General features: G+C 40.9%; 1 pseudogene; it reads right to left on the bottom strand.

Annotated features, from left to right (window-relative positions):
* Positions 1-3,572: 3,572 nt before the first annotated feature.
* LOC149138770 (putative sugar phosphate/phosphate translocator At1g12500 pseudogene) lies at positions 3,573-4,490 on the bottom strand (annotated as a pseudogene).
* Between the last annotated feature and the right edge of the window lie 4,702 nt (positions 4,491-9,192).

The raw sequence follows: 9,192 nt of genomic DNA, 5'->3' as shown, positions 1-9,192 counted from the left end.
TTATCTCAAGAGAAAATTTTGTTGTCAGATGGGAAAGCACAGCGTTCAATCTTCAATAGTGGCTTTCTCACTCATATATATATACCATCCAAAAAAAACTTTCGAATATCCTTCTCAAAATTAGTGTTCACGGAGCCAAAACACACAGTTCATATCAATATGCAGCATTTAACAGCGTTCAATCCTCCAAAACGTTCAACACACAACCACGACCTTCAATTTAATCGTGGAGTAATGCATCCCATTCAAACAATTTTTAATATCACTGTATTATTCAGACCTTGAGCAACGGCAACAAAACTCTAATGTGGATGCTTCTATCAACGAAATATAGATCTTACCCATGCTATGTTAATCATTTTCTTAAGACTCCCGCGAATAACAGGCTTTGTAACAAAAAGTCCCTTTCATTCAATGTGGAGAAGTGATTCGGTCTATAAAACTCTGACGTAGACTAACTGTAATTTCTCTTCGTAAATTAGCTCTCCTATTTTCTTATTATTCCGATGAAATCAAAATAACAAAAAAATTGTCGAAATTCTACCACGCTACGTTCTCAGCTTTAGCTTTCTTTGTGCTCTGAGTTTTTCACGTAGTAGGGTCCATATAAAGCATGAAACATGGGTACTCCTTGGATGAGGAATTAAATTTTGCATCCAATGAGTACTCCTGCTCGAAATTTAAGGTAGTTTTATTATTTTATTATTTTTTAATCTTTTTACTTTTTTACTCCAAAAATGGCGAATCATCCCTCATGGTTGACATCATCATCTTGAATCCTATTGGTTCTTATAAAGTTTATTTTGGTTGTAAATTTTTCTTAGGAGGCCTATTTTAGACCTCAAATTCCCCCTAATGCTTTTTTCGACACTCCCTATTAACTAGGAAGTTATTCATAATTATACATATATAAAAAGGTACATGAATAATATCAAAAATATATGGTGTACGAAGAGTCACAACACATGCAATGCTACATATTAGATACTTGAAAAAGGTATGTAACAGGGTGGGAATAAGGTGTGTTCCAAGCTTCAACCACTATAGGTACCATCAATATTCAGCTCTAACACCAAACCAGGGATATAGGTATCATATCCAAGGATGGATCTCCATAATACCAATGATACATGGTGGGCCCCAGTATTGTAGCAATAATGCTACAACTCCTGGAACTCCCTTCTTTAATTTTATCAACCCGGTAGTTCGTAACAAACTTGGAAGCGACGGTGCTGTATGCACAAGTACTAGCTCTTGCCGCAGTTGTCACTTGGTCAGTTGGCACAAGTCCACTAGGGGCTCAAGCCAACTTCTATGAGCTCTTAGAAGAAGCTTTTTAACTGATGGATGAAAGCTAACTCAAAGGAAGCTAATCTACTTGCGGAAAGAAACTGAAAGCCAACAAGAAACACAAACCCTAGCAAACCCTAATTCTACCAGCTAGTCCTACTGATGTAAAGGAGAGAATGCAAACTACGAAAAGATATGCCATTACTTCTAGGAAGGTAAAATGCATGTGTCTAAGTTATCACTATCTCAAGAAAACATCTTTTTGTATTTTTGATTAAGTTATTAGAATTATCATGCATGTGCTTTTAACTGGCTTTTCACTGTGCAGGGATGGATCAAGGAGGAGGAATGCTTGGAAAAGGTTGGGATGTACAGAGAGGGTCTAAGGGATCCCTAATATTCTTTCCGAGAGTTTCACAAAGTCTGGATGCTATGCAACCGAGGTTATGGACTTCTACAGGAAGTCTGCAGGGGTTTCTACAGGATGTTCTGTAATTCTTCTACAGGATGTTTCGAAATGGGATTTTGGAGCATGGATGGAGGGAAAAAGATGGAGGAATGAGTATGAAGGTGAAATAGGGGTGTGAAGAGGTCTAGGACTTGGTGGATGAGGCTAAGGAGCGATTGGATTTGTTCAAGGATGGATGAAACGATGTTGCACAAGAAGATGAGAATCATGGCAAAGTAAGCGGATGAGGCAAATGTAAGGTAAGGGTTATAAGTGAAGGGTGAAGCAGGTAGGTTGGATGGAGTATGGGCAGGTAAGGAAGGATAACAGGTACTCTGCAAGTGGTTTTTCAAACTGAACAAACAAAGACATGCAAGAAAACAAAGATCTAGTTATAAAACCTATGACCTAGTTACTTCACTCTAATATGACCTAACAGCAAAAGGAAATGAACAGAAGTTTATTTGCAGTGAAACCATTTAAAACAACTATGAAACTAAGTGATCATAAACCTAAGCATGCATCCAAACTGATATCAAGTTCTACGAACGAGATTCAAACACTAATGATTACATGGTGAAGCAAAGAAAGTGTTTTTGTTTGGGACAGCATGGTTACTTCAACTCCAGCCCCTGATCCAATAAGGAACAGGTGAAACCAAAAGCGTTTGCTGACCCTTTTTTGGAGCTTTTTCCTGTTATTATCCTACCAATATATTCTAAACATAAACATCTACTTTAACCATCAAAAGAAATCTAAATAATGAAGCAAGATCTAAATCTAAATAGCAGATTTTATTTTAAGAACGCAGCAAACACATAAAGGTAAACGAAGGAGGTACTGGGCGCTTGAGATGGGCCCAACCCCAAGAGCTACAGCCTCCCAAGAGAGATTTAGAGCTGGTGCAAAGCTGGATTCATCTTTATTGATCAAGAAATGAAGAGTTACATCAAAACTGTCCACAAGAAGGACTTGAAAATGAGCTGAAAGCAAAGCTAATATATTGCATAAAAATCGAACTACAAACTAGCTAACTAATGGGTGCAAAATGACTAACCACTAGCTACTATCTACTGGCTAACTAGCTAGCATCCACTGGCTAACCAAAATGAGGCCCTAAGCCTTCTTATTTATACAAATTGAGGACCCAACAGTCCTCCTAAACTTTAGGGACTCGGCTGCCCAAAACTTGGAGTTAACAGCAGTCCTACTTGACTTGCTTGGCTGCCCTTGTGTTGATTGATTCGGTGGCCCTTGAACTCCGAGCTGATGGTGGAGAATTCGAGGTAAGGGCCCATAAATGAAGGGGACACCTTCCTACAAATCCTCTAGCTTGTTCTCCCACGAATTTGGCTGCCAAGTGCTCATTAAGACCTTCAATTTTGTCTCCAAGTTGACCAAAAAGGCTACACAAAGCACCCATTAGACTTGTTGGCATAATGACTAACCAAATTCACTCTATTAACATAAATATAATAAAAAACATGCAATAAACTAATGAGAATGGTGGATTAAGTCAAATTAGGAGGTTGAATGAGCCCAAATAATTGTCCATTTTTGGGGCTCATCATCACCCCCTACTGAAAGTGTTGCTCATCCTCTGAGCAACCAATCTCTCTACTCATCTTTGATGGCCCTGGTGGCCTCCTTGGCTAAAATCTCGGCCGATTTCTCCTTTGGCTTCCCTCTTTTCAAACTTCCTGTAGAAACAGTTCGCTGGCTTCCTGTAGAAACAGTCCTCTATCATGAAACCATGCTTCTTTTCTTCTTCCCACTGCCTGCTGCTTTTCCTAGTGAATTCTCAGCCTTGTTATGAGTGTGCAAGTATATGCAATCATATGGAAGAAATGGTGGCCTTGGCATTTCCTAAAACCTGCAACGTGAGGGCACTCGTATGTTTTGTAACAAGGAAGTTGGTTAAATTCACAAGATAAGCCATGGTCATGTTTCCAAGCAACAAGAATATGATAAAGGTGTTTTCTCTGGCTTTTTCAATAGCAATAGCTAATACATTACCCTCCACAAAAAGAGTAACAGGAAGCAATAACAGCGCAGCAATTGGTGCCATGTACATGAGCAAATTCATAGAGTGAAGCTTCTCTGCCTCAGAGGTAAGCAGGAGCCCCTGAACAACTGATTTCAATGCTCTGGCAGCAGTTGATCCTAGGCAAACCAAAAAGCCAAAAAGGTGGAATAATGGCTCACTGTTGCTTGCAATAACAATGCCAAATACCACAGGCACCAAGGCCATATAAACCACAGAAGACTCCCTCTTACATGTTATTATAAATGCAAAATATTGCTGTGAAGAAGGGAGTTGTTGCCCCAATAGCTTGATTGAAGGAGACTGGCAAATAGCGCAGAGAAATATTGCCACAAACAACCGAGAAGGAGAAAATGAAGCTCAGTGCCAATATCTCAAGAAACTGTCTCCTGGAGACGATGAACTGCATTGGTACAATCTCTAACCATGAAATTGCCAGAAAACCATAAAATGAACAGGCACACATGTGCAACATTGTGAGGAATATTGGGTATCTGCATCCAAAAAACTAAGTAGGCATTTGTTAAGCAATAGCACACCAATATTGGAAGAGTACCAAGCTGCAATAATGAGAGCTATTGTAATAGTCTAGGACACAGGAAATGCACCATATTTTCCTTCTCCTGTTGGAGTTGGAGGTATGTCAATAACTTCTTGTTCAAGCTTTGGATTACTGCCCCGCCTCGTCCATGTTTGTGTTTCGGCCATAGCTGAAGAGGGCTTGAAAAATCAGATCTGATCAATATTCGGAAGACCCAATTGGTTTCCAGACCTGAGCATCGTCTGGGTACTTGTCTATACTGTGTAGGACTCAGATGGACCCAAAACAGATGTGGATGTCTCGTTATTATAAGCCTCCCCCAACTCTGCAACTTGGTGATCTTTTTAGCCTCCTCGAGCTGAGAGATGAAAGAGAGATCAGATCCTATTGGGAACAACTTCAGATTGAGATTGAGGTGTATGAGAAGCGAGCGCAAACACAAATCTCATCAGAGAGCTCCACCCCAGTTCCGCCTGAAAACCAAGCAGATTACTCTGCCCTGGAAGACTCTGTTATATTTTCCTGTAAAACATCTTCCTGTAGAATGCTACTGCCCCTCTAAGCGAGCCGGATTCCATAGGATGTCTCTGCGCCTCTGCACAATCTTGGTATGCTGGAGAATTTTGAACAGGCCAAAACAATCAGCGAAGGATGATAGGTTAATCATTTTGAGGAAGCAGAGGATGTATACTTCAGTTGAACATGATGCAAGTGCAAGTTAACAGCAGTCTATGAGTTTCGGCTGAGCGCTCATTAATTCTGCGTGATTTTTGGTGGAGTGAGGTGGCAAAAACGTGTGCTGGCCCATATGAACTGCTGTGCTATCATGAACTGCATGTCTTCTTCTATTTGTTAATCAATTGATGCCCTGTGCACTGAAGTTCAACAAATCTTCCATTGCCTGTGTTTCTCAACTTCCACGTGAATGACTATCCACGCATGCTGCGTGATTTTCTCGTGAGTGCTAGAGAACTGGATGTCAAGCTACATTCATGGCTTAATTTCACCATTCCATTCGTTCATGCAATGCTTAGACTAGATTCATGCAATAGATGAACAAGGTTTAGTCACGTACCTGAAGTCAAACGGCTGCTTGTGAAGCTTTTTGCTGCTGCATGCTCATGTTCTGCTGCTGCATGCTTGGATCCTTTGGTTGCATGAGGGCTTGGCTGATGATTTTTGATTGCTTTTCCTTGTGCAGGTGTCCTCTGACTAGATCTAAGCTGCATGCATTTGTTTCCACGTTCAGATCTGCACGTTCAAGTTGCTGTTGCTGCAATGTCACAGAACCAGAACTTGTTTTCGCCATTGCTCCCAAACGGTAAACCGGATTGATCTGAAACTTTCTTAGCATGTTCCTATCATCATTATGCATCTTCCATAGCAAAATCGTGATCGATGGATGCACGGATTTCGAGAAAAATGGAAAATGGCTGAAGATTTCAGAGATCGATTTCTCGGAAACCGTTCATCGGAATCGGCTGAAACTGCTTGGGTAGGTTACCATCACTCATATACATATCCCCATGAAACAGGTTTTGAAACGGATGCACGGTTATGGAGAAAATGCAAAAATGGCTGATGGTGATGGAGGTTGATTTCTTGGAAACCGTGCACCGGAATTGGCTGAAACTGCTCAAGCATGTTGCCATCACCCTTGTACAATTCCCCATAAAGCGGTTTGTCAAATGGATGCATGGTTTTCAAGTTATGGCAAAAACAAATTTTGTTCTATGGATTTTTTCTTTAAGGCATTTTGCAAGTTTTGCATGGAATGAAAAACTGAGCTTGGGCTGTGATGCAGGTATGGAGATGATGGAGGAGGAGTTGAAAGATTGCATGAGGACTTCTGAACCCTTGAGGAAGCTACCATGTTCGCCAAACCACTTTTTGAAATCCATGTCTAGTTTCCCACAATTTCTACAGGAAGTTCTTGTAGAAGCACAATGAGAAGCACAAGGAGGTGGAAAAAAATGATGGATAAAGGCAAGGGATGGACACACAAGTGCTTGTAGGCCTAATCAACAGATTCCCACCATTAGATTCACTTTTGAAATTGGATTTGGCTCGTCCAAAGGTTCTACAGGATGTTTCCTGTAGAAATACAGAGCTTCCTGTAGAAGGCACAAGAAAAATTCCTTTGACCTTGATTTGAGTGCTCCTCCTGTCATGAAACGTCCTTCTTGCAACCTGCAATTAGCCAATGGAAATTAGTTTCATTTTTCTTTTTCTTTTTCTCTTTCTTTTTTTTGAAAAACAACTAGGGCGCCTCATGGAGGTTTTCACCCTAATTGCCTGCCCTAGGCGCCTCCAAGGAAGGTTTTCACCCAGGGATCTTATTCCCTTTTTATTTTCTCTTCTTTCCAACCCATTGACCGCCTCATGGAGGTTTTCAATCAATGAGCCAATCTAAGGCGCCTCCGAGGAGGTTTTCACCTTAGATTTTTATTTTCTTCTTATTTTCATTTTTATTTTTTATTTTTTTTTTACCCTACCCTACTTGAAAAACAAAATCATGTTCAAGTATAAGAATACTTCCAATGGAGCCATTTGCACATCGAGATTAGAGACAAAATGATGTGAAGGCTCAAAATGCATGCTTTGACAGGTATCCAAATCTCAGAGACCAAATGATCTGGCTTTGAAGGGATCAAACATAGCTGAGGAAGAGAGTACTGTTGCGACTTAGTGACCTTCTGAAACCATATCTCAATATAGCTTTGATATCCTTGGTCATCTTGCTGATTTGGACCATTCTTCATGTCACCTTCTATCATGACCTTCTGATCTTCCTCTTTTTGTTGACCTTTCTCTTAAGTACATGGAGGATTTGATGATAACCATGAGGGAACTCTCTCGCTCTCTGATTCTGATCTCTTCTCTCCATCAAGTGCATCCCATGGTGCTTTGATCTCTTCTTTAGAATCTTCTTTTTCCTTTGGTCCTTCAATGTTGTCAATATAATCTCCGTTTTGCAACACTCTTCCTGAGCTTTGGTGAACATCATTGAGCTCAAGAGGAGTCATTTGCACATGTTGTGCCTCAGCTTTGCAATTGGGTTGAGCTACTCCATTGTATGGCTTTGGAAATGGTAGGGGTAGTTGAGTGGAGGTGTGAAATTGAGATGGAGATGGATGGCATTGTGGTTGGGTAGGCATTTGGGGTTGCCTTGGTGGAGGAGGAGGCGATGGTTGTGGATGAGCAGGTGGTGGAGGAAAATGAGCGGGATGAGAGTTGTACTGGGGCCTCCACTCCTGATAAGGTGCATTCCACTGAGGCTGTGGCTGAGCATAAGAGTGAAATGGATGAGCAGCTGGTTGGGCGTAATATGGATCTGTGAAGGAACAAGGAGGAGGTGTGAACCATGAAGGGTGAGCAGGGGGACCCCAAGAGGGTATGGAAGTGGTTTGATAGGGGTCATAATAGATCTGGGATGTACCTTGCATTCCCTGCTGGTAGGGTATGGGTCCATGTGGCCTCCTTTGGTTCATATAACAGCGTGATTCAGTGGCTCCTTTAACTCTTTGATATGCAACTTTAAGTCCAGGCAAGGAAGGGCACTGATTCGTAGGATGGTATTCTTCACAGACAAAACACACTTCTAGGGAGTGCATTGGACATTCGTTCCTAGGATGCTTTCTAGTGCACCTAGGACAAAAGATGACCAAAGCCCTCTTGGCTTCCTCTTGCTTCTTTTGGATCCACAGGGTATCCAATTGCATGGCAAGAAACTGCCTCATATCACTCTTGAAATCTTCCATATGATTTTCAAATTCATCTTTGGACAAGGGACTGCTCCCAACATTTCTGCTTGTAGCCATTTGCTCCAGAGGAATGTTTTCTTCTTCTTCTCCCCTAGAGGTTCTTTAAATATGCCTTGATGTCCATCCAGGGGTTCTTCTTAGTCACAGCCATCGAAGAAGAGAGAAGGTTGGCTGTGTGAAGCAATGGGGGGTGTTGTGCAATCATTTTTCTAACTTATCTCTACTCCTACAAGGCATGAAATGAAATCTTTTTGGTTGATTTTTTTCATTTTTCTTCTTGTACCTGCAAAACTAAAATAGGTTGAACTGCAACTAACTATCTTGCTGAAACGAAAATGCGGAATTGAAATGAAAGCATGAAAGGACTAATCTATTTTGCTCAATTGAAATTGCAGGAATGAAATGCTAGGCTACGCTTGCGAAATTGAAATGCTAATCGACGCTTGCATAAATGAAATTGCGGAATTGAAATTCTAATCTATGAAAGCGGGAAATTCTAATCTACTTTTGCAAAAACGAAATTGCATAATGGAAATGAAATAAACTACTTAGCAGAAGGTTGTAGTGGAAAATAGAAGAATAGCAACAATCACTAATACTCTGACGCTTCCCCGGCAATGGCGCCAAAAAGATGGTGGGCCCCAGTATTGTAGCAATAATGCTACAACTCCTGGAACTCCCTTCTTTAATTTTATCAACCCGGTAGTTCGTAACAAACTTGGAAGCGACGGTGCTGTATGCACAATTACTAGCTCTTGCCGCAGCTGTCACTTGGTCAGCTGGCACAAGTCCGCTAGGGGCTCAAGCCAACTTCTATGAGCTCTTAGAAGAAGCTTTTTAACTGATGGACGAAAGCTAACTCAAAGGAAGCTAATCTACTTGCGGAAAGAAACTGAAAGCCAAAAAGAAACACAAACCCTAGAAAACCCTAATTCTACCAGCTAGTCCTACTGATGTAAAGGAGAGAATGCAAACTACGAAAAGAGATGCCATTACTTCTAGGAAGGTAAAATGCATGTGTCTAAGTTATCACTATCTCAAGAAAACATCTTTTTGTATTTTTGATTAAGTTATTAGAATTATCATGCATGTGCTTTTAACTGGC

This window comes from Pinus tabuliformis, chromosome X, assembly GCF_031772625.1.
Source record: "Pinus tabuliformis cultivar Carrire ecotype Pingquan chromosome X, CPIR1, whole genome shotgun sequence".
Classification (NCBI taxonomy): domain Eukaryota; kingdom Viridiplantae; phylum Streptophyta; class Pinopsida; order Pinales; family Pinaceae; genus Pinus; species Pinus tabuliformis.
Note: the sequence above shows the minus strand (reverse complement) of the source record. Positions and strands in the feature narration are given on the sequence as shown.